This window comes from Schistocerca piceifrons, chromosome 4, assembly GCF_021461385.2.
Source record: "Schistocerca piceifrons isolate TAMUIC-IGC-003096 chromosome 4, iqSchPice1.1, whole genome shotgun sequence".
Taxonomy (NCBI): domain Eukaryota; kingdom Metazoa; phylum Arthropoda; class Insecta; order Orthoptera; family Acrididae; genus Schistocerca; species Schistocerca piceifrons.
Window position 1 is genome coordinate 261,037,089 of NC_060141.1, and position 27,670 is coordinate 261,064,758.

The window sequence follows — 27,670 nt, forward strand, 5'->3', positions numbered from 1 at the left end:
TGATCGTGAAGATGTGATGTTATCGAATATGGCTCGGTGTGTTAGACAAAACGAAGTCCAGTTTCCCAAGTATTGTTGCGACTGTTGTGGGCAGAAGGCTTAGCAACACTTTTTCGATTGGTACAGTCAAAAAACGGTGGGTCAGACCCTTACTGTTCATGAGCGTTGCGATATAAAGAGAACCATGAGGTAGTGCTATAGTTAGTTTTGGTAGAACGAAATTTCTTCAGGCATAGAATTTTGCGACAAGTAAAATTCTACACTTTTTAAAAATTGTTGTATAGTGTGTGGACTTTTAAGCTATACTTATATACTATACTATATTGTATCTTGAAACAGAAATAAGTCTTTTACCGTGGGACATGTGATACGTTCCAGTGAACAGAGTTTCTTCGATGTCTTACTAATTTTACCTGTATTCAAAATGGAAAGTGCCTTTAGCTTCCAATAGCTTCTGTTTCAAAATGTATTTAACTTGTAGTGGGTTTCTGATAATACTCCTGTTTAGTGTGATTTCACTTACTGATTGTTGGTGTGTAGTAGAATAATAACATAACAGGCAGACGGTTAAATACAATATCCACAAGATTTCCTGGATTACAAGATTAATAGAATATTTGTTCCTAGGTATATGACCGTGTTTTACATTGGACCATGTTTTCACATTCGAAAAAACGTTAATTTTTCGGAATAATATTTGCAATTTGAGAAAAGAAAGCAGTACATGAAAAATGAATGCCATCATATAAAAATGAAATAACAAAATTTATTAAACTCCTCTACGCATGAAACGTGACTACTTCAACCACTTACACCAACACCCCCTATTACAAGGAATGAAGTTATGTACGTGCTTTGAAGCCTATGACATCGACGTACTAACTCAATAGTTACTGCTTTCTTATGTCAGTTACACCACACCTGGAAAAGTCCCAGAGTTCAGTGCAACTTTTATGATCTTCCAGAATGAGATTTTTCACTCTGCAGCGGAGTGTGCGTTGATATGAAACTTCCTGACAGATTAAAACTGTGTGCCGGACCGAGACTCGAACTCGGGACCTTTGCCTTTCGCAGGCAGTTGCTCTACCAACTGTGCTACCCAAGCACGACTCACGCGCCGTCCTCACACCCTTACTTCTGCCAGTACCCCTTCTCCTACCTTCAAAACTTTACAGAAGCTCTCCTGCGAACCTTGCAGAACTAGCACTCCTGAAAGAAAGGATATTGCGGAGACATGGCTTAGCCACAGCCTGGGGGATGTCTCCGCAATATCCTTTCTTTCAGGAGTGCTAGTTCTGCAAGGTTCGCAGGAGAGCTTCTGTAAAATTTTGAAGGTAGGAGACGAGGTACTGCCAGAAGTACAGCTGTGAGGACGATGCGTGAGTCGTGCTTGGGTAGCTCAGTTGGTAAAGCACTTGCCCGCGAAAGGCAAAGGTCCTGAGTTCGAGTCTCGGTCCGGCACACAGTTTTAATCTGTCAGGAAGTTTCTTTATGATCTTGTGCGTATACATGTCAATACGTCGTAAACGGGAAGCACAGACCGAAGGACATGGCGCAGCTGTTGAGATGCCGGAAGCAGGTTCAGGAGCCTTCTTAGTTTGGGTTTTCAGTGATTGCTCTAAGCGATAAAGTGGATGCCTAGATCAGTGCTCTCGAAATGGATGGGTCACTTTTCTTTTTATCGGTACCCATTCAAATTGATGCTATGTCTCTAAGAACCTTGTCGCCGACCGAAAATTAGACTGTAATATTCCTTCCATCTCTACATAATAGTTGTCTGTCTGCAGCATTCTACGTCTGGCGTGAGGACATCATCTACAAGTAGACGGTGATCTAGCCCGTATATATCCTGGTTCCACGCCAACATTATTCGATAACTCTACCGAATCTCATAACGAAGTTGACGCATCTGCACATGCAACAGCTGAAATTTAATACCATTTCAATGGCAGAAGTCGATTTTTATTGTGTAAAATTAAATTGAGTTATCTGGTGAAAGGCGATCAGCGACAGCAGCATTGCCCACTGGTGCGCAGTGCGGCCCAGAATCCAGGTCGTCGCGGCGCCGGTCCGACCTCCCCTCCCCCCCCTTCCCCTCGCGGCAGCCAGAAATATTTTCATTCACAGAGAGAGAATGTGCGTGCCAGGACGCGGAATGCCGCCACTCCCCGCCCCACCCCGCGTCATATCAAAACGCGCATACCGAACCGGAACGGCGCGGGCGAGGGGCGAGCGCTTCTATGGCACTTCAGAGTCGTACAGGCCTGCCATTACGGGCGAAAAAGGGGAGCTGCGTGACGCTGTTGGCCTTTAGAGATCCCCAGGACCGTCTAATACAAATGAGTTTTATTTCTTGGCGCACAGTAACACTTTTCGTAGTGAGCTTGTAACGCCGTAAATGCATATCCTCCTATTTCCATCTATTGTACTGTAAATTTTTTCCTTATTTTGTTACCTGAAGATACGACATTTCTGTGTCTATATATATTGCAATTGTTTTACTGTTTATATATATATATATATATATATATATATATATATATATATATATATATGCATTTATGTCGATGTATAATTGGTTTGTTTTGTAAATACTACTTGTATTTTTACGCGGGGTCTTGCCTAGGGAAAACTATGCTATCGAACGATTACATCGATAGGTCGCGTGGAGAACCAGTGTTCAGGATCTATGGTAGTGTTAACTCTGCCGCGTGGAGCGTGGGCAGAGCGGAGTCTGGCTGGAGTAGGGCGGTGGAGCAGGTGTATTGTGTGACGCTCCCGCGAGTTGCCACGCTTTCGGGGTTTGGCAGCATGTAATTGCGCTCGACTTGATATGATAGTTTCTGGCACGGTGTCGAGGGCGGGAAACATTAGCTGGCACACATCAAGAGCCCGTTTCGCCTGGTGACCGTGTCGAGAAGAAGGCGCGCCAACATCCAGCTTCTCTAACAGCTACGGCCGACAATGAGTGATTGTCGCCACCTCCCCGATCGACGACTGCAAACCTTCAATCAACCTACAAGGAAGACTAAAAGCACGTAAAGTTTTAGAACTGTATAGCAGACCTCAGCTTTTAAAACTGTTCCATTTGCCTCACAAAATTACAGCAACTTAGTATGAACCTTTGTTGCTCATTGTCCCAATTGCATTACCAAGCAGGGTCCCTTCCTTTTCCGTAATGAACCCCAGTGTCGTTGAAATTCAAACGCCAGCATTAAAGTAATATCATTCGATTTCACTGCTTTAATTTCAAAGTTCAGTTAATGTATTCATAGCTGGATACAATATTTAGATTACACAAGCACAAATTGAGAGTGCGAGTTTTGTAACCATATTTTAGCTTACCTGTGACTGCAGCTCAGCTTGGTACAGACTAAATTTTACTATTGTTAATTGTTCAGAATCATTTAATTCAAGTTCAATCTCTTATTTCTAAACTGCGTAGATTCAAGTAGATTTTGAAATGATTGTTGAGGTAGCCCAAGACTAACCTTATTTTATTGAATCTCGTAGTGCTTCAGAAACAAAGTTCACTATTAATTTCAGTCACTAAATTAACTTTCAATTTTCCGGTTTTATTAATTCTTTTGTTAAATTACGTCCGAGTGTAGCGAAATTTATTACTTCTGACAAACATTGTTTTCACACAACACGTGTCAACATTCAGTTGCCGCGCTTTTAGTGCTAATTATATATGCAATAACCTTTCTTTTTCAGTTACTATAGTAGTTATCCATAGGACTCCCGACCGTAATTTTCCCCAAATCTCAAATATATAATTAACGCCAGTTAATTGTTAACATAACGACCGCACACTTACTTTCTTCATTAACTTTCCCCTTTTCAAAATTAATTTCCACCAGTTTCATTTGCATTTTTCCTTTCGTTTAGATGTCACCCTTTCCTCCCTCTTTACCGACAGATTAACTTCGGTGACGATTGCTTTTCCCAGATTTCCAATAGGTACACGCGGTTTAATTTTTACTGTCATTAAGGTCGATAAGTGAGGGGGAGATTACAAGCTGTATGCGTACTGGGTGTTATGGGAGGCTGACTTTGACTACCTGGTGATGATGTGCCCGTGGACGCTGTTTGGTTTATTGTTGTGGATTATGACGATTATAATTATGATGATACTGTAGAGCTAGAAAAGGCCGTTGTGGAAATTAGGAGCTGACTCCGAGATCCACCTTGCGCTTTCACTCCACCACACAGTGAAAGGTAATTGGATTCAATATTGCACTTTACAGTGAATCTTTTGCGGTTATGAATATTCCTAATCGATTAAAAATGTGTGCTTGAGTTGTGGTCGGTCTCAAATCATCGACTTCACTGAAAAACGCTCTGGCCGCCGTATGTGTTCGCAGCGACTGACAACCTAACTCCAGCCTTCGACCTGGCTGTACATTTAACCACTTTTAGAACCTTTTCTCCTCATTAACTGCCACCGAGCAGGTTAGTTCAACACGTGGAGACCTAGAAGTTCATTCGCGAAACGTGACGTTGAAATGCCCGTCCGACAATCGTGATTCTGATTCTCTGTGGTTTCTCTAAATCTGGAACGGCGAATTCCAGGACTATTCTTTCGAGAAGGATGCTTCCATTTCCTTGATGTCGACGCTAATGTTATCACAGTTCAATATCAAATGAAATTCTCATTTCTCCCCTATTTTTCCCTCCCTCATTATATGTTTGTCCTCTTTCAACATACTGCTAGCAATTCAACAGTTCCCTTTCTTCGTTCACTGACTACAGTCCTACATACTCGTCTTGCGTCTTATTTTTATCCTCCATTCCCACAGCTATCCCAACAAACAATTCAAATTTACTTATATTATCCTATTTTAACACGTTTTTATTGTGTATTCTTGTCAGTATGTTCGGTAAAAATTTTGCAATCGATTTTAAACTAACTTCGCTATGAACTAGAGACTCTAAACTCTCAGTATAGTTTAGACCTGTATCAAAATAAAATATTAACTCGCTTTTCTTCTGGCGTGTGGTGGAGGTTACCTTGTAGTAATTGGAAAGAATGTAAAAAGGCTTTGTGTTTGTTTGAAAACAGCTGCTCATTCTTTCTGTATTTGTTTATTAACTGTCATGACGCGTTTCGGGTTTAACCCATCATCTGACGACCTACTGCAAAAAGACAAAAGTAACAGATGTAGTACTACAAATTTTACAGAAATGCAAATTTCTTATATAGGTCAATACTGTACGAACAATATTCAAGAACAAAAGTCTTTCTGATACAGAAATAAATACCAGTTTTGATACTTTGATGCTGACGTCAAATACTGTCTTTACTAAAACACACATCAAAAACAGTTTTCATCACCTTGGTTCCGAGAGTTCCGGAACCTGTACAGAAAATTGGAATAGAGATCAACATAAAATTCATTTCCGCCCTTTTTATTGCTCTTGAAAACCACACATTGAATTATGTACCACCATACAGCGAGACCTTCATAGGTGGTGGTCCAGATTACTGTACACACCCGTATCTCCAATACCCATAGCAAGTCCTCTTACACTGATCCATGCCTGTACTCGTCGCGGCATACTATCCTCGAGTTCATCAAGGCACGTTTGGGCCAGATTGTCCCACTTCTCAGCGGCGTTTCGGCGTGGATCCTTCAGAGAGGTTGACGGGTCACGCCGTCAATAAACAGCACTTTTCCGTCTATCCCAGGCACGTTCCATAGGGTTCATGTCTGGGAAACATGCTGGAAACTCTAGTCGAGCGAAGTCATTATCCTGAAGGAAGTCATTCACAAGATGTGCATGATAGGGGCGCAAATTGTCGTCCTTGAAGACGAATTCCTCGCCAATATTCTGCCGATATGGTCGCACTATCGGTCGGAGGATGGCATTCACGTATCGTACAGACGTTATGGCGCCTTCCATGACCACCAGTGGTGTACGTCGGTCCCACATAATGCCACCCAAAACAGCAGGCAACCCGCAGCTTGCTGCACTCACTGGACAGCGTATCTAAGGGTTTTTTTGTTTCTTTTTTTGTTTTGTTTTTAATATGGAAAAAGGCATCTTTCAGTTACGACAAACAAAATTAGAATGTACATCCGTAGCAACAACAGAAAAAGAGTTCCTCCTAAACTATGAAATAGAATTTGAAACCAACAGTGTGTTGACAGAGAATAAAGAAAGAAAAATATAACCAGATCCCGCACGCCATTCCATGTGCATGGCCCATCTGCGTACAGATTCCATGTTCCAAATTGGTACAACCTTTCGCAGTGTTTGGAGCTCTAGACGGTGGTCATCCTCTGCCCGGTACCCCCCAACTGTGAGGGGGGTTATCGAAGACACTGCGCAAATAGTTCGCAAATAGTTGTCGGTATCGGGGTGAACACTCAAGTGTTCTATGACTGTCCAGGAGAAATTGCCAGTAATCAAGTACCATCTTCTCGTCATCTCGAAAGAGGTAGTATATGTACATGCCTTTAAACCATGTGAGAGCGTGAGTCTTCGCAGGTGGGAAATAAGTATCCTCTGGACAAAGGAGGAGCCGTGGCTCAATAGTGCGAGGCGCGATACGTAGGTAGCAGGCGAGGATCTTCTGCACTAGAAGCCATATCTCTAACGCCGGTCCACATGTTAAACGGTGTTCGTCAGTATCCACGAGGTGGCAACGTGGGCAAGGGTGGAACCCGTCATCCCAATAGCGTGCAGCCTTTGTCGAGTTACAACCTTCCCGTTCACCGCCTGGTACTGAAAGGTGGCTACACTGTGCCACTGCGCCAGAGAGTGCGCCAAAGAGTACTATTAAGCCGCCTCCACAGTGCGTGTTAAGATCTCATGGCAGTCAGTGCTTGTTAAGAGATCGGAGAAGTGAGTGCTAGCAGAGAGCTCGTAGAGGACAGTGTGTGTTAAGAGCTCGTGGTTGTCGTGAAGTTGGAGTAAGATGTTGTAGTAAAGAGTGTTCCATGTTTTATGCAGTTATTTGATGGGAGAGATAGCAGATGTTATTGTAATGAGTGCATTTCGTCAATATATATGAAGGTAAAATTTATAATGTTCCTTTATTAGTTGTGTATCTGAAATAATGTGTCACTACAGGTTCAGTCAACAAAGCATCTGGCTCGTGTTCTTGTATTAGAGTGAATTTTGGTTTTCTTGCGTAATTATAGTTTTTCTAAATTTCCTTTGTCACGTCAGTATAATTGGTATCAAAATTCTTGTCTTGTTGGAAAAGAACCGTGCCAGATGTGGGCGTTGAGTCACACTCCCACATACAGAACAGTTACTCTTGTGCTCATTGGTTTCGTAGATTTTTATAGTTGCTGGGGTCTTAATTAATTAACTGTGTTTACGGAAATTTTCTTACATTGTTTGTTGCAGTCAGATAGCGTAATAGTACTAGTCAGGGCCAGCCGATTACGAGACATTACGTAATCGGACATACAGTTACTAAAACAAAAAAAAGTATTTTCAATCTTATATATTTAATTAAGCCCCCATGCACGTGGCGACCGCTGCTTCGGATCCTCCCTTGGAATTTGTCTGATTGTGAAAATTGTAGACTGTAGTATTGTTGTAGTAATTTTGAGTTTAGTGATTGTAGTCTGTATTGAGTGTGTAGATTTGGTAATTGGCATTCTTCTAATGGTATTTTTCAAAATTTAATTTTTATTGCCTTGTATACGCGTTTGACAATCTTGTGCAATTATTTCAATTGTTCGATTGATCGTGTTTGAGGGAGACATTGCGTGTGAATAGTATTGTTGGAAATAGGGAGTCATTGTGTGTAATTTTCGTGCAGTGTCGAATTTTTTTTATGTTTTGCAAATGATTACGCGGTCAATGCAACAGGCAAAAATGATGAATAGTCAGAATAACGAAATTGTTGACATGGCGAACTCGCCAACACAGGAAAACTGTGCGATGAATAATGGAGTGGAAAACAATTTAATAAGCAAGGAAAATAGTCCGGTAACAGTTCAAAATGTTTCTCAATCAGAAAATTCACAGATTACGAGATTAACGACAGAAGAGATAAAGCAGTTGATGGGTGCTATACTAAATCTGGGATCACAAATGGGAACAATGGTAACACAGATGGGAACAATGAAGACAGAGATGGGAACAATTAAAACAGAGATGGGAACAATTAAAACACAAATAGAAACATTTGGAACTGAGATGGAAGCAATGACAACACGGTTATGCTCAAAAATAAGAACAATTGGAACAGAAATAGGAACAACTAGAACCGAGATGAAAGCAGTGGGATCACAGTTACGATCTGAATTAGAAACTGATAGGGGAACAATGGAAACTCAGTTAGGCTCACGAACAGGGACATTTTTCAAATACACGAATGACGAATCAAATAAAGAAATTAGAGAAGAAGTACAACCGATTTTGAAGGCTCACAATAATAGCTTAATTTCAACAGAAGTCAGACATGAGGAACAGGGCAAGGACGAGGAAGAAAAAGATCGCGTGATAGTACAGAATTTTTCAGAGTTAAATTTACAACGTGCAAAGGATAAGGAAGAAATAATTGAAGGAACCGAGGAATCCGTACCAAATGATAGAATAAATAACTTAACGCAACAGTGTGAACACTTAAGTACTAAAAGTGACAACACCGAAACCCGAGTCGCGACATTTACAGAAGACGTAAATAAACTGAAAGAACAATTAAGTGACTCATCGGAAAGAGTTGAGGAGATCTCAGATAAATTGACAAGTGTTAGTTTAGCAGAGGGGTTTGAAGAAAATAATTTGTTTCATTTACGGGATGCAACAAGAGAGCGCCAGGCGCGCGAACTTTACGATAATCGACATTCGGACTGGGACAGACGCGGTAGGTCTTTGTCGCCACGAGGCGAAAACTTTGATTATAAACACTTTTTGACTGTCCGGAAATTTAAGATCTTCCGTAATTCTAAGGATGACATACATCCATGTTCATGGCTAGATCAATTTACGTACGCACTTCCGCCAGATTTGCCACAAAGTCACAAACTAGAAATTATGTGCAGTTATTAATGTCCTCAGGGGATTCACTACTCTAAGTGAATATGTGCCGTAGCGAGCATAGGGCCCCGAGCTGTAGTGGTGCTATTTCTCTTTTAGTTTTCTGGACCGCTGCCTACTCTTTTACTATTCTTTGCATCTGTCAAACCAACTCTTCGACTATCAATCTATCTAGAGAGTGAGTAGACAATAACCTGATTTGACTATTTACCTAAATGAGATTTCGAAAATTACTGTTTGGACTTATTAAAGTCCTCAGGGGATTCACTACTCTAAGTGAATATGTGCCGTAGCGAGCATAGGGCCCCGAGCTGTAGTGGTGCTATTTCTCTTTTAGTTTTCTGCACCGCTACCTACTCTTTTACTATTCTTTGCATCTGTCAAACGAACTCTTCGACTATCAATCTATCTAGACAGTAAGTAAACAATAACCGGATTTGACTACTTACCTAAATGAGATTTCGAAAATTACTGTTTGAACCTATTAAAGTCCTCAGGGGATTCACTACTCTAAGTGAATATGTGCCGTAGCGAGCATAGGGCCCCGAGCTGTAGTGGTGCTATTTCTCTTTTAGTTTTCTGTACCGCTGCCTACTCTTTTACTATTCTTTGCATCTGTCAAACCAACTCTTCGACTATTAATCTATCTAGCGAATAAGTGAACAATAACCGGATTTGACTAATGTACCCAAAAGTGACTTTGGAAATTACCGATTGGACTTACTGTACCTATTGCAGCATTTATTCGTAGTTTAAACGAAATGTTACCTGTTTATCTTCGTGACAATGTTACTTCATATGTTGACGATATTATTATTGCTAAACATTCCTGGAGTGAGCACAACAAAATTTTGGATTCATTGTTACGTATTTTTGCACGAGTTGGCATCACAGTGAACTTAGAAAAATCTGAATTTGGTCGTTCTCAGGTGAAATTTCTCGGTCACATTATTTCTACAGAAGGTATTCTTCCTGATCCAGAAAAATTAGACGCTATTCGTAATTATGCTGTTCCTACTACAAAACGTGATGTTCGTAGTTTTCTTGCTGTCTGTACTTTTCTTAGACGCTTTGTTAGATTGGACGATTTGGCCACGCCTCGTTTTTGCGATCTGCCTGGAAGGTTCTTTTTAAACGAAAATCGGTCGACGGCTCAGTTTGGTTAGTTTGTATTCCTGATGAGTGGGTTAATAAGCTGATTTGGCATACGCATTTCAGTTATGCGCACTCTGGTCCCCGAAAATGCTTTCATAAATTACGAGAAAATTGCTACTTCAGTAATATGGAAAAACGTATTCGATCTGTTCTTGCCAAATGCAAATTATGTCAAATGGCTAAGCCTCCAACGATTTCTCACAGAGCACCGTTGTTTCCCATCATTCCAGCGAAATTAAAGGAGATGGCTGCAGTCGATTTGTTCGGTCCAGTGGTTCGTTCTACTAATGGTTTTGCGTACATTTTCGTAGCAGTGGAACTGACATCAAAATATGTGTGTTTTACACCTTTACGCAAAGCAACAGCTCGTTCAGTATCTAACGCTTTCATCAAACATTTTCTTAAAGAAGTTGGTCATGTTGATAAGGTTATATCAGATAATGGATCACAGTTTCGTTCAAAAATTTGGCTTCGTACTCTACAGCGTCGTAAAGTTAAACCAATCTTCATTTCACTTTTTCACCCTCAATCTAACGCTTCAGAGAGATGGATGAAGGAAATCTATAAATTGTGTCGACTTTATTGTCATCAGAATCACAGAACTTGGGATCAGTATCTTCATATTTTTCAAAATATTCTGAATGAACTCCCTAATGATTCAACTTCTTTACCGCCTCTATTGATATTAAAAAATAAAGCACCGACAAATCGCATTTCTGAAATCGTTCCTTTTCCGCCTTCACGGAAACTGCGGCATTCTGAAGTTGTTAACCTGGCTCTACAAAATATTGCATCTGCGGCTGCGAGAAGAGAGAAATCAGCGAAACGTCCTGGTCGTTTAAAAACTTTTTCAGTTGGTCAAAAGGTATTAATTAAGTCCCACCGTTTGTCTCATAAAGGAAAAGGCTTGTGTCGCAAATTTTTTCTGCTTTATAACGGTCCATATAGGGTTCGCAAAATTATTCATGATAACACTATCGAAGTAGAAACTCTTAAATCTCGACGCTCTAAGGGAATACATCACATATCTAACGTAAAAATTTTTGTGGAATGACATACTTTTGAGGAACCAACAGCTACATGTAAACACGCAGAGAGTACAAGGATACCGCGCTGTGTTTTGGCGGCGGCACATACTCAAAGCAACAGTCAAGTCTGCGCGCCGCACAAGGCAGTCGTTGACCGCGAACAATGACTTCCTACGTCACGCGCCTACAGCTGATCGAGCGCTCAGTGCGAATGCACTGACAGACGTAAACAAATACACAGTCTAATTTCTCCGACTAAATTCTGTATAAAGCTATAAGGACTTGTTGAATTGTGTTATTAACATTCAGTATTTTGCAGGATACGGTTGTATAAAGTATTTAAGAACTTCAGGTAAATTCTGTGCGTGTCCGACGTTAAGACGACCTGCTATCGAGAAATTTTCAGGAAGAATGTAATTTCGAAAAAGAAAGTGATTAACTAAAAAAAAAAGGGTAACTATTAATTGAGTTCATTTTCAGCTAACAAATTTCCACTTAGGTACGTACTTTAGACGTAATTTGCTGCTTGCGATTACGTGATTCATACTTTGTGCTAATTTTATGTTCTATGGATTTACTTGTGAAGCGACGTGCTTGTGTACATTTACTGATTTTGACAATTATTGATTAATGAACTGGGTTGTAACTTGTGTATATTATGCATCGCTTGGCTGCTATGCTTTTTCACTGACTGATTTTGACAATTATTGCTTAATGAACTGGGTTGTGACTTGTATAGATTATGCATCGCTTGGGTGCTATGCTTTTTCACTGATGTCCTATTTTTTTAATTATGTGCCTGCTGTGCTTAGTTATTTAAATTATAATTGTCACCTGATTTATTGTGCTGATATGTATGTAAGTTATACTTTGTGATTTATCTGCTTGCGCCTTCATGTTTACTTATTAAGATGACATATGAACATTTATTTGCTTATGCTGATATGATGCTAATGACATGTTTACTGCTATGCGTATGTATTGCATATTTATACATTTCTGTTTGTTGTCATAACTACTCTTCAATTTAGAATATAGAAATGCTGATATACTGTGTATAAACATAGAGTTTAGGTCACACTATTGGATTAATTATAGATTGTTCGCTTGGCAGAGCCTCGTTGTAGGAATTGTGCTGCATCCACTTGTTGACTGGTATATTTACTCGCTATTGCTTGTTTTGCTTACGCTCAGTGCCTTATATTTTAAGATAAGAAAATGAACTGCTATAATTCGACGAACGACATTAGTACAAGAAAGTCATAGAAGTCACATGAGCTGAGGTTTTATGGAAGCTGTATAAATTTATGCTAATAGGAAGGAAGCTAACGACATGACAGACCAAAACTAGGTTTAGACCATTAACAATTATTACACTGCATTTTTCGTGAGCAATTGAAATAGGAAGTGACACTTGACACAAGAAATACTCCACATGTTTGCTTCTGTCTGCCATAATTCTTGAAGTGGTGTACACACTGTGAAATATTATGATCATTCACACTCCGTAATCGTACTTAATTACTGAGAGTTATTCGAACTAAGTCTGTTAGAGGTCAGGTATGCATTTCTTTTATTTAATGATGGACAAGGAACCAAAATGTATCTTATAATTTATAATGAGTAGAAAATTTGGGTCAGATGGATTACACAGAGGTTGTGTGTTGGCAATGTGTCTTCGGATTGTATGGGATGCTGAATTGAAGTTGCATTAGGATTTTATCTGTACTTGTTCGAGGAGACTGACGAGAGGAAAGAGTTGTTATGGAAGTGAAATGATATTGGTGCTGAGGTTTATATTTATCGATGTATTATTATAGGTATTGAGAGTATATGAAGTTGTTTGTGGACAAGAGGTAAGGTGATATTGGTGCTGAGGTTTACATTTATCGACGTATTATTGAGGTATTATTGAGATTATGTGATGCTGATAATTATTGGAGTTTTGGTGGATAAGAGGTAAAGTAAGTGAGGAGCATATTTTTTTTGTTGGTCTTATGGAACAAGAGGATGAAGAGAGCAGACTAGAACACTAAAATAGAAGGAAGATTGTCTATACACACTTTGTTAAATCAATAAGCAGTATATACTTTTTTTTGGAGAGAGGAAGTAATTGCATATCGTGGCTCACTGACAGTTGTTCAACAACAGTACATTTGATCTGGCTTGGCAAACATTCGTCTTGACATGATGACTATGACGTTGACTAACTATTATTGACTATTATACATTGCTGCCAGTACTACTTGATACACATGATGAACATCAGATTTAGACAGAATTTCATTTACACAATTAACACTATTCAATTACACAGTAGTATTTAATGTGGATGAGAGATGCGTGAGTGTGTTTTGTGTGTTTTCCTTTCCTAATCCTACCCACCTATCTCCTAAATATTATTTTATTTGTTTGTAGTGGCTTGCACTGACACCCATAAATATTATAGGTTTATTGGTATTTGTGTATTGTAATAGTTAATAGGACAATTATCTGACATCATTTGTGTGTTTGTTATGATTTGTATGTTACTGTAAAAGCATTTGTATGTGCATTCAAACTATTGTTCATGCCTGAACTGTCTGATTAGTGAAGATAAATATTCTGAACTGTTACCTGCACTTTTCAACATGATGTGTGACATTTGGTCGTGTTTAATTTCTGCTGATGAACTGTGTGATCAGTGCTAGTGAATTTTTTGGAACGGCTTCTGCTGAGAGATGTGACTTTTTGCTGTCTGCACCTACTCAATATTGCTGGGTGCCACGGATGGACTGCTTCTACTGAAAAGATGTCCCCTGTTGCTGTGTGCACCTGATCAACATTGCTGATGCCACTAATGGACTGCTTCTACTGAAATGGTGTCACTTGTTGGTGTCTGCACCTGCTCTCAATATTGCTGGGTGCCACTGATGGTCTGCTTCTACTGAAATGGTGTCACTTGTTGGTGTCTGCACCTGCTCTCAACATTGCTGGGTGCAACTGATGAACTGTTTTTACTGAAATAAAGTCACTTGTTGCTGTCTGCACCTACTCAACATTACTGGGTGCAACTGATGAACTGTTTTTACTGAAATGAAGTCACTTGTTGCTGTCTGCACCTACTCAACATTGATGGGTGCCACAGATGGAACTGCTTCTACTGAATGACGTCACTTGTTGGTGTCTGCACCTGCTCTCAACATTGCTGGGTGCAACTGATGAACTGTTTTTACTGAAATAATGTCACTTGTTGCTGTCTGCACCTACTTAACATTGCTGGGTGCATCTAATGAACTGTTTCTACTGAAATGAAGTCACTTGTTGCTGTCTGCACCTACTCAACATTGCTGGGTACCTCTGATGGATTGCCTCTACTGAACTAATGTGACTTGTTGCTGGGTGTACCTGCTAAACTTTACTGGGTGCAATTGATGGACTGCTTCTACTAAAAAGATGTCACCTGTTAGTGTGTTTTTTTTGTATAAACTAATCATTGCAAGCATATTATGTGAACATTTGTATAAACTGATTTTTTGTATATTGTGTAAACTATTATGTAAAGTCACATGTATGAAAAGAAGTTGTATTGCTTACTGTATTTCATATGTTAGGTTAGTGAAAGGTCAGTGCAAAGCCAAAATTTTTAACTAATTATGTGATATTTAGGTATTAATATTATCTTTTGTTTTTGTCTGTATTTTTCTGGACGAATTTGGTGGTATTTTCACCACCAATGCTGGCAAAAATACCATCAAATTCTGGCCTGTGGAGGAGGGGCATATGAAAGGTGGCTACACTGTGCCACTGCGCCAGAGAGTGCGCCAAAGAGTACTATTAAGCCGCCTCCACAGTGCGTGTTAAGATCTCATGGCAGTCAGTGCTTGTTAAGAGATCGGAGAAGTGAGTGCTAGCAGAGAGCTCGTAGAGGACAGTGTGTGTTAAGAGCTCGTGGTTGTCGTGAAGTTGGAGTAAGATGTTGTAGTAAAGAGTGTTCCATGTTTTATGCAGTTATTTGATGGGAGAGATAGCAGATGTTATTGTAATGAGTGCATTTCGTCAATATATATGAAGGTAAAATTTATAATGTTCCTTTATTAGTTGTGTATCTGAAATAATGTGTCACTACAGGTTCAGTCAACAAAGCATCTGGCTCGTGTTCTTGTATTAGAGTGAATTTTGGTTTTCTTGCGTAATTATAGTTTTTCTAAATTTCCTTTGTCACGTCAGTATAATTGGTATCAAAATTCTTGTCTTGTTGGAAAAGAACCGTGCCAGATGTGGGCGTTGAGTCACACTCCCACATACAGAACAGTTACTCTTGTGCTCATTGGTTTCGTAGATTTTTATAGTTGCTGGAGTCTTAATTAATTAACTGTGTTTACGGAAATTTTCTTACATTGTTTGTTGCAGTCAGATAGCGTAATAGTACTAGTCAGGGCCAGCCGATTACGAGACATTACGTAATCGGACATACAGTTACTAAAACAAAAAAAAGTATTTTCAATCTTATATATTTAATTAAGCCCCCATGCAGTACCACGCGGCTCGTACCTGCGTGGGGAGAAACGGCTTCTAGACCGCTCTCCACACTGCAGGCCATAGGGTCGTAGGGCTCTTCCTCTCAATCACATTGCGAGGGATGGACCTTAGCAGCAGCCTGTAAACGTCTCTCGCCTTGGGAGTGCGAGTGTTGGGAAGGTCTGGGTGCATGTAACTATACTCAAGAATAAAAGCCGAGAGATGCGAGAGTGAGGGTGTAATGTGCGCAACCGTGACAGGTGGCAGAAGAGACGCCGGCAGCAATTCCTCTAACAGACGTCCCGTAAGGGAAGCATCTTTGTGGGTCCACAATTTCATCATTGTGCACAAGTATAACGCTGTAGCTCTCGCTCGTACATTTATAAGTCCTAGTCCTCCATCACGCGGAGGGAGGGTGAGTGTTTCGTAGTGAACTTTGAATAGGTGTCCGGCGGTAAGGTAATATCCAAACGCTGCTTGCAGTCTGTGGGCCATCGCTGTCGATATCGGTAGGACCTGGGCCATGTGGATCATCGTAGTCGCCACGTGAAGGTTGAGGTATTCCACACGCTGTAGGAGGTCCATCCGTCGAAGTAGGTTCCGGCGAACTTCTGTGCGTATTGTCTGCAGTAATCGTGCATAGTTCATGGCAGCCGTGCGGCGCACATCCTGTGTAAATGTTATGCCCAAGAACCGGATCTTTTTGACTAGTGGCAGTGGGGCTAAAACGTCCTTCTGTAGACCTCTCCCAATGGGCATCGCTGCCGACTTGGCCACATTCATGAGGCTGCCCGCTGCCAATCCATAGCGATTGATCCATTGTATCACCGTGCGTACCTCGTCAGCAGAGCGGACAAGTAATACAAGGTCATCAGCATATATCCTGCAGTGAAAGGTGTGATCCCTCAATGACATGCCCGAGAGCCTGTGTTTCAACCCTCCGACAAGTGGTTCGAGTGCGATCGCTTGAAGGATCATGGAGAGTCGGCATCCTTGTCGAACTGACCGTCGGATCGGAAAGGGACCAGCAATCCGTCCATTCACCAGTACACGGGATGCAGCTCCACCAAAAAGGCGCTGAAAGATGTCGAGAAAGTCAGGCGGGAAGCCCATGCAGGCCATAACGGTCAGAAGGAACTTGTGGCGAACTCTGTCGAAGGCGTGGTCGAAATCAATGGAGATCAGAGCAGCTCGAAGGCGACAGGATGTGGCGATGGCTATTAAATCCCTGCATTCGCTGGTTCCCGTTTGCATGTTGGTCACTCCGCACTGTGTCGTTTGCTCCATTGAGAGGAGTAGGGGCAGAGCCTTCTTTATGCGGCTGGCGAGTAGTCGGGCGAAGATTTTATAGTCTGAGTTCGGCATTGTAATGGGCCTGTAGTCCTCGACCGTCCGACCTCTGGAAGGCTTGTGTATCGGTATAAGGAGTCCTTCCACGAATGCTGGTGGCACGTGGGAACCGGGGGCCATCAGTTCTTGGTACATGATGATCCATCGAGGCATCATTAGATCGCGGAAAGTCCGATAAAACTCGAGCGGCAGTCCGTCTGGCCCGGGAGATTTGTTGAGGGCTCCCTTGTTAAGCGCATCTTCGATGTCGTCCCTTGTAAGTTCAGCTAACAGCGTCGCCGCTGCTGCATTGTCGAGGGTGTGCGACACGTGCTGCAGTATGTCGTGATCGTCCGCTTCCTCTGTATTCACCTCGTCGTAAAACCGGTGATAGTGATCCGCAAAGGCTTCTGTAACCGCCGCCTGAGTCATGACGACCCTACCACCTGGCAATACGAGGTCCGTGATCAGCTGCTGTCGGCGTCGGCGGCTGTCGAGCACGATGTGATGCATAGACGGGTTTTCTCCTTCCGCTCGGTCTTGACGTCGCGATCGCACAACGACCCCCTCCAAACGTTTCCTCGTAAGACAAAATATTTTACCTTTAATTCGGCGACTTTCCATTTGTCGGTTTGGAGAAGGTGGTTGGCTGGCGAGTTCGCGGAGCATCGTGCAATAAAAGTCCAATATGTGACGATGCCAAGCTGCGACATCTTTTCCGAAGTGTGTTAGCACAGGCCGAAACGCTGGTTTTGCACATTCCACCCACCATGCTAGAGTCGAAGGGTATCGGGGAAGACGACGTTCGCAATTCAGCCATGTGCTGGCGATAATCTGACGGGGCTTGAAGATGTGCCACATTCAGCTTCCAGGGTCCTCGGCTGCGCCATATCCGCTGCTGCTGTAGATTGGTTGTGCATATGAAAGCGCTATGATCAGAGAAGGCAAGCGGCCAACGTTCGGCGTCCAATACCCCCGGCGCTAGAGCGCGTGAGACATAAATGCTGTCTAGGCGACTGGCTGAGTGACTAGTAAGGTATGTCGGCCCGGGACGGTCACCGTGCACTGTCTCCCACGTGTCGGTGAGAAGCAGATCTCGAACCAGGAGCCGAAGTTCTTGACAAGTCGAGAAATGTGGGACTTGGTCTTTGGGGTGGAGCACACAGTTACAATCGCCGCCGAAGATATATTGATCGAAGCGACTGATAAAGAGGGGGGCGATATCCTCCGAGTAGAACAGCGATCGTTCACGGCGTTGGTCAGTTCCTGATCGAGCGTAAATGTTAATGATGCGCGTGCCCAGTGCTGTGATCGCCAGCCCCCTTCCTGACGGAAGGTAAGTCACGTCTTCGATGGCAATTCCGTCGCGCACTAGTATGGCCGTACCGCTGCCATTTCGGTCCACCGGTGACATAAATGTCACATAACCGTAGAAAGCGGGGAGGGCCGCTATATACACTTCTTGCAACAGGGCGATGTCAACATCCGAAGAACGAAACATCTCACGCAGCAACTGGATCTTCACTGCCGTTCGTATCGTGTTGAGGTTAAGCGTGGCGATACGATAAGCTTGTTGCCGAACCGCAGGTGTTAAGTTATCCATTAAGACTGGAATTACCTATGACGCTTCTGACTGTATTGACACCTCCGCATCCCCCCAAACCTCACCGGCAGTCCTTGCTAGAGAGCCGGCGCCAATGGCGTGGGCCCTGTTGGCGTAACTTGCATGGTGTCGTCGTCGTCGTGGTCATCCGCCGACGTCGGGGAACTCAAAGCAAGATCGGCTTCCCTAGCCTTCTCAGGACACGGCATAGGTGCTTGCACTCCAGAAGGTGCTGGGCAGCATCTGTCCTGCATATCGGCATCCGATTTTGCCACTGTAAATATGTGTGGTTCGTCCTCAGTTCCGTTTGGTGGTGCCACACTGCAGCAAATAGCGCCTGCCTCTGTGGTAGCGTCGTCATTGAAGGTGGAGTCGTCGTCCTCTGGAGGCTGTGTTGCATCCCGTTCGGAAGTTGCTCCACGCCTCCGCTTCCGTCGCTTCGGAGAGCGTTGCTTCCTGGTGTGTCCTTCTGTCAGACGATGGCAAAGAGTCACGACGTTCCGGCACAAAGGCAGCCGTAGGCACAATAAGCGAGTCTACGGCCATGCTATCGTCATGTATGTTGTTATCCGTCGACGGGGGCGGCGGCATCGGAGTTGAATCCGTAGCTGGTGGAGCGGATGTGTCGTCATCGCCCTGTATTGTAGGATGGAGCCGCTACCCAACAGTGGATGTCGGCTGTTGTGGTGAAGTGGTAGCTGTCGTGAGGGCTGCTGCATAAGTCACGGGAAGCAGCGTCGGCTGCGATGGCGGGTCTGCGTCAGCCGGCGGCAGTTGAGTGATGCGAAGTTGGATACATTCGGATCGGAGGTGTCCCTCCTTACCACAACCAGAGCAGGTCTTCGGTTGCCCATCGTAGATAACGATGGCACGGCAGCCACCGATATTCAGATAAGAAGGTACATGTCTTTTAAGTTCTATTCGGACCTGGCGGACGCCGTTCAGCACCGGATATGTCTAGAATTGCGTCCATTTTTTCGCAATATGATCATGAACCGTGCCGTAGGGGCGCAGCGCTGTCACGACGTCCTCCGCCGGTAGTTCGAAAGGAAGTTCGAAAAGTCTGATCGTACAAGGTCCCATGCCAGAATAATCGACGTGCACAGTCCCCACATTGCCATCAGCATGGCAGAAACGGAGGCCCTGTTTCGTTTCCCGAAGAATCCGTTCATCACATGCTGCGTCATTGACCTTGACATATACGATACTACTCACAATGGACAGGTGAATGCCGAGAATGTCGGTCACCGCGATTTTAACGTCTTCTCGTAGAAATCGTTCGACTTCGAGTGCTTTGGGCCGTGCAAATTCGTTGCGGAACTTAAATTTGAGCGTCGATTTTCTGTATTGGTGCGCCATAGTGATCTATATGCTGAGTACGGCACGCGCGAAACGGCCGAGTACGACGTAAACAACACGAGCACTTGCTCTGCGGCAGGAACACAAACAGCGCGTCCGCACCGCAGCACAGCCAAAGGCCAACTATGATATTCAGCCTGACCGGGTTGCCTCGAAACACGCTTCCGACGATTGTCTAGTTGAAGGCATATGCGACACGCATCGGTAAAGTGAACGTGATGCCGATCCTGAGCGATCCATTCGGCATGTTGTTGGGCCCATCTGTACCGAGCTACATGGTTGAGTTCCGCATCATGTATCCTATAGCGCACAGTTTGAGTCGCAACACGACGTCATGTGGCTGCACGAAAAGCGTTATTCAACGTGGTTGCGTTGCTGACAGGCTTCCCCGAGCCATAATCCGTAGGTAGCGGTCATCCACTGCACTAGTAGCCCTTGGGCGGCCTGCGCGAGGCATGCCATCGACAGTTCCTGTTTCTTTGTATCTCCTCCTTGTCCGAACAACATCGTTTTGGCTCACTCCGAGACGCCTGGACACTTCCCTTGTTGAGAGCCCTTCCTGGCACAAAGTAACAATGCGGACGCTATCGAACCGCGGTATTGACCGTCTAGGCATGGATGAACTACAGACAACACGAGCCGTGTACCTCCTTCCTGGTGGAATGACTAGAACTGATCGGCCGTCGTCCCCCTTCCATCTAATAGACGCTGCTCATGCATGGTTGTCTACAGCTCTGGGCGGTTTTAGTGGCATGTCTGAACAGTCAATGGTATTGTATCTGTAATACGATGTCCGCAGTCAACGTGTATGTTCAGTAGTTCTGGAAACCGGGGTGATGCAAAACATTTATTGATGTGTGTATGTAGAGTAACAGGTAGCACTTTTAATTGTACGGTTAGACCCCAATTGTTTGTATCAAAAAGCATTTTGTCCTTGAATATTGTTCGTATAGAACTGACCTTTATAGGAAATTTGCGTTTCTGAAAAATTTGTAACATAAAATTTGTTACATTTGTCTTCTTATAATACATCATCAGATGATGGGTTAAACCCGAAACACGTCACGACAGTAAATAAAAAAATTCAGAGAAAATCAGCGACTGTTTTTAAGGAACCATATAGCATTTCTAAATTCTTTCCAGTAATTATATTCGAATGGTTGCATGCCCCCACAAGGACTTTCAATCGGTTTTAGTAGGGTCCTTACTTTATCAGCATCATTTCCCGATAAGTTAGAGCCTTCAGACTTTCAATATAACTCAGAACTCGATGACAGTACAATATTAAGCAGATTTCTTGGCTAGTGTAAGGCACTTTGTATACCACTGCTATTACACCTTTTTCTGCCCCATCTGCCAAAGTTTAGTGGTAAGAACGGTTGCTGTTAAGTCACATGTGAGCTCGGTTCTCTTTGGTTTTTACCTTTGAGGTGTTTTCGATAGATAATCTTAAAAGGAAGCAACTCAGGTGAACAAAAACTGATATAATCCTGAAATTTACCGCATGTCTAAGTTGTAATCTCATCGAATGTTTCAAATCTATTGAAAAATTCAACACATGCAAGAGTAAAAAGCAGAAAATAATTATTTAATTAAAAACTTTTTAATATGACACGTTTTTAAAATGGACTAAAATTGTAAAATAATTTATTCTAGCCCCATACAACTTCCCAGCTCCATACAGATAGGCCCGCAAATTTGTGTTTTTGAATTTTTAATAGCCATGAAAATATTTGTAAAAAAACGTGGGACGCATAAACTACATAAATGATGCATGATTGGTTCATCTTCTTACTATTACCCACTGCATGCGCCCCAGCTTTTTCGCTTTAAATCCCACAAATATTTTCGTAGCTATTAAAAATTTACAAACAAAAATTTTCAAGACTACCAAAAAAGGTTCAAATGGCTCTGAGCACTATGGGACTTAACATCTATGGTCACCAGTCCCATAGAACTTAGAACTACTTAAACCTAACTAACCTAAGGACATCACACAACACCCAGTCATCACGAGGCAGAGAAAATCCCTGACCCCGCCGAGAATCGAACCCGGGAACCCGGGCGTGGGAAGCGAGAACGCTACCGCACGACCACGAGCTGCGGACGGATCCGGGGTTCTGCCTTTGCTGATTGTGTCTTCAGTTCACTGATTTGTACTGCAATTGATCCTGGCGAATCAGAAAACAAATTTCGAGATCATCTACAAGGAACAGGCATGCAACTGTCAAGTTCATGCTGCTATAGCCAAGACTGACTCCGTTTTCAACACCACTGTGTATTATTCAACGTTCTCGAGTATATTGTTGAAAAATAGAGGCGAGAGCCCATATCTTTGCCTGACTCTCCACCTAATTTCAAAAACATCTGAAATCTCTTCCATAAACTTCACTTTGGATGTAATGTCAGTACGAGGCTCTCTGGTTATACACCTTGTTTTCTTACCTAAGCTAAATCAGTTCAGAATTTTGACAAGAGATATTCGGTCAGTTGAATCAAACACCTTTTTAAAATCTACGAAGGTGATTATGAATTTCTTACTTTTACGTTTCAGGTGGAATAGGAGACATTAAAATCATTATCTGTGCGGCATACCAATGTCTTCTTTCTCAACCCTCCTTGATATTCATCCAGCAGTCGTTCGAAATGTTTTTATGTCCAAGTCTAAAGCGCTTTCGTAAGAATCTTGCAGGTTATTAAGAGAAGAGAAATGCCACGACAATCGATTACGTCCATTCTGTCATAGGGACTAGCGACCATTAATTATGCCAAATAAAATAAATGCAACAAAAAAGGAAACAGTTTACTTTGTTCCGTTAGTCTGACGTGTCAGTGATAAAAAACGCGCAGCAACGGTGCAGTCACGTCTCTTAAAAACACAGCGCGAGCGGTTGTGCAGCCAGATTAAAATAGCTTGCAAGCAGGACCTCTAAGCTCGTCAATAGCCACATGGGTTTGATGCCTTCATATAATGGCGGCGTCATTGCATCAAATTGACTGAACTGCAGCTTATAGGCAATAATCACGTTGCTGTAAGAGCTCGTGGGAATGCGGAGGGTAGTCTATGTGAAAATGGCTGACATTTCGACGAATTGATACAGTGACAATACCTTCTTGGACAATATATGAGGTCGGAGTTAACACAGACATAATAAAAATTCAATAGCGCCGCCTGCAGACGCGTAAAACTAAGAGTAACATCATCACACTAGCTGCTAAAGCGAGGCTTCTCGTAAAACAGAGATTATGAGGTACTCCCGCGGTTACTCTGAGGTTTTAATAGCTAGAGCACGTAAGTCTAAAATAAAACGCAGTTCTCTACGAGGTTGCCCGCCCCCTCACTCAAATAAAGCTTCCTCAGCTGCTGCAGGGAAGAAACATGCGAGTCTAACATCTAGACGACAGCCAGCACATGAGACAGAGCACAAACACATAACGGACAAGGATATAGAAAGAAATCGACTGTGTTCTTTTCGAAGGAAACATCCCGGTATTCCCCTAGAGGAGAAAAATATGGGCAAAATAAATCCGGACAGTCGAATGGGTATCTGTTCCCCATTCCTTCCATTCGCTGCTAAGTGTAAAAAAAAAAATGGCTCTGAGCACTATGAGACTTAACTTCTGAGGCCATCAGTCCCCTAGAACTTAGAACTACTTAAACCTAACCAACCTAAGGACATCACACACATCCATGCCCGAGGCAGGATTCAAACCTGCGACCGTAGCGGTCGCGCGGTGCCAGACTGTAGCGCCTAGAACCGCTCGGTCACTCCGGCTGGCTGTTAAGTGTCACCCCGGTCGGTAGCAACAGTGCGGCGTGACTGACACACTCCCAGGACTGGAATAATAAATCACGTATCTTGTAGGGAGACAGTATTCGTGCGACATTGGCAGGTACTGCTTTGAGAATGGTGCTAAGTGTCTTTCGTTTTCCAGGGCGGTATCAGCTCGAAAAAACGAAGGCGCACGATCAGTTGCTGCAAAATAAAAATAACAAAGAAAGAATTGCAGTCGTTTTTCAGTGGTTTTCGTAAAGTACTTGCAATACGTCCGATTTCCATCACCATCCTTGATTAACGAAGCTAGCGTGCAGACTCCAGAGACCTCGATGCCAGTGCGACTATGCAACCTATCGATTCTTCCTTGTTTTGTACTGTACATCGAAAGGTTTTCTTTTCCTACGGGCTCAATTATTAGGCCTACTAGAGCGATATTCGATTTTACTGCTTCCCTGGCGTTTACTCTCTACAATAACTTCACTATTAAAATGCCTGGGTACATACAATTAGTACAAATCATCTGTGATAGACAGTCCGAATTCATAATAAACTACTTTTTCGCCACGTTCGAACTCACTCTTTTCTCTCCGTTGACTTCTTGTAATAGGAAACATACGACTTGACACATTCTGCCCCTACAAATCTGTAGCTTGATGTCACACTGCATTCACTGAGTTCTCTGTAGATTTCAAAAGCATCTGAAAACTTTCCCGTACGCTTTGATTTGGAGATGCTGCCAGTAAGAGACCGTCGGATAACAGCTCTTGCTTTGTTATCTAAGCCAATTTTTTTCAAGATTTCGAGATAAGTTACTCTGTAAATTGAATCATAAGCCTTTTTAAATCTACGAAATTCTTATTCCTATTTCTCGAGTTGGATCTGTTTGGCACACGAACCATCCTTCCCTGAACCCTCATTGGTTTTCACTCAGCTGTGTGCCAAAATGTGCCTTTGACTTTGTACACTCTGTTGTGGAAGTTGTGAGATTTTCAGCTGGTGATGATTTCACTGTGTAACAATTTTCCTTCCTGCTGTATTCTTTCTTAATACATTCATTTGTTAGTACTACAGATCTCATAGTCATCTTTTATCTCCATCTTCTTGAGCATGATATAATAAATACAGGATAATTCGAAAGATCAAGCACAGATTCAAGGGGCCGATAGAGGAGCCGAAATACAACAGTTTCGGAATAGGAACTTGTAGTATTGAGAGAAATAGTGACCCATCAAAGCTCTGAAATGACGAGAACAACAAGCACAAAGTATGCAGACTTGCCATAGTTCAGCAAAGGTAACTAACTGTTCCTGTGTATGGTACTTTTGGATGCAAGTAGAAAGAGCACTTGCACACTATTTTTAATTAAGTATTGTACATTGCTGTATCGAGGGCTTACGACCAACCTGCCAGCAACTCACATTACATCCAAGTTACACGGGCAGCAGCAGGCTTCCTAGCCGACGGCGCTGTAGGGCTGCCACGCTGTACACTGTCACAATACGGTGACCAGAGCGCCAGCAGAGGTCGCCGGTCCAGTGGACCTCTTCCCAAGAGCCCAGAGACTACTGTTCACTGTGAGTGGGATTCCTAGTCCAGGGACCGAATGCTTATGCGTTTCTTCAATCGGGAACTCACTCTGGGGCCGCCCCAGTTATGACTTAAAACTGCGTTAGCGTTTTTACGAGTGAACTTGTAGGAATTTTGAACTTTCTCTTCATCAATAATATACCGGGCTCGACTATGTTTTCGTCATACCGCAACCTTAAACTTCAGACTGCCTTGTCGGGACTTAAATCTCTTTTAGCGTAGTGCTTTGTGCAATTACTAGTTAGTAACATTTCCCAACAGTGTTCGCTTTCCCTCTAGAGGCCTTCTTCCGTTGGATTAAATTATGTTAATTCTTTCTTATCACTGATTGCGCCGAACTTAGAAAATTCGAGGATTTGTACTTCTGAGCTGTCTTTAATTTGGCTTCGCTGGACTTAAAATTTTTTTCTCATTGTGAACTTTGATTCTAGCGCGTACTTTTCGGACCTTCTTTCTGCTCTAACTGTACCAAGAACTTTTAATCGCATTATTTTCTACGCTAGATGGGCCAAGATCTTATAATTCTTTTTTTAATCCATTGTTAGGTCATCTGCTTGAATTACTGCTTTGTGTTCAAACCACAATAGTTTACTTTGTTTATGACTGTTTAAGATTTCTTTCTCAGGAAGGCAGAATGTGTTCTCATAACTTCAATAAACTTTGTGTTCATTGTATACTTGGGCCTTTGCTTTTCGGCTCGCCTACGGAAGGTACATTATACAAAATCCTAGGCTCTGGATGGGAACTTGAGATGCAATTACATGACTCACTCGGCTGATGTGACGCCTCCTTATATTTTTGTGTGGGCATATCAAAAGCCTCGTGTACGTTACACCAATTAACAACGAAGAAACACTTCTCAGCATGAGAGACCTGATAATGTTACTCGATGCCAGGTGTACTTGGTAGAGCGTGCCTGAATTTTCTATGAAGACGTTATTTCTATATTCAGTGTGGTCACCGCCATTTGGAATGTCGTCCGTACTGTACAACATCGTTGAATAAACAGTAGAATATCATTCTGTACGTCCTGTACGCCGGGGGCCAATACCAAATGGATGTAATATTATAAAAATTTAATTTTTTATATTTCAATTGATGTTCAACAGTGCCTTCTGCCTGGCGGCTAGTGTCAGTTCGTAAGTAACGTTGCATTATACCGGACGCAACCACTTCGAAACTCGCGTGTTGAACCATCAGCTGCTTAACTCACGTGTTGCTGACGAGCTAACGCTACCGAACCGCGCGTCAACAATTTTGCTGTCCAATAGGAAGGTTTGGATGTGGTCACGTGGGGGTGGAGCCGCGGCCAGCCGCCGGAAGCGGACACGCCGTCCGCTCTCTTCTAGTGGCAGCTTCCGACCCTGTTAAATGCTTCCTTCTCCTGCTCTCTTGGGCAGCAGCCCATTCAGTTTCTGTGGCTTCTCTAGGCCTGCCTTCAAGCACTTTTTACTGAATCAAACCATCATGCCTCTCATAAAATGTTTAACTTCATCACCCCAAAGGGTGCCTATTGTTTTCTCTTCCTCGCCAGTCCTGACACATTAACAGCGCGATGACTCTCGTTGTTCATCACATTCCATATCTATCACTGGTTCAGGACTACTTCCAAGACCAGAAGTCTCAATTCCAGTGTAGCCGTATTTCGATTGATCTATCAGCTCGTTCAGTTTCTTCACTACCTTTTGAATCATCCCAAATATTGTGAGAACTCAGTAGTTCTTAAGTGACATCTGCACGGAAATTTTCAGTGAAGGTGAAATGACAAGCTCGAATATGTATTAACCGACAGTCTCCTATCTTTCCGCAGATACAATATTCTACAGTATCAATTCAGGCAACTATAAAATTATGCAGGTGTATTAATAGTTTTAATAAAGAGCAAGATGAGAAACAAAAGTAGAATCGTTACATAATTTATGATAGAGTATGCTATTGACTCTATGAAAATGAGAAGAAGATTTGGGAGAGTCAAAAATCAGAATGCGCAGCATAGGTAGTGTAGAAGACAATTTATGAGTTGGAGTAAAGAAAATAATGTGTTAATACATAAAATTTCGAATGGTAGAATCCAAAAGGTTCCAGCGAGTTGGAAAGTTATTTATCTGAGAAGCACGTCAACAGCTGTGGGATGAGTGGAAGAAAATGCAACTGAAAGGAAATACTGAACATTTAAGACAGATAGAGAACGAAATAAGAAGACTTAGAATATACAAAACCTTTCACTAAAAATGTAGACTGTTGCATCGCATGTTACTATACTGAAAGGGAAGGGAGGAAGATCAGGTTTTCAACATCATGTCGACATCGTGGTCATTGGAGCA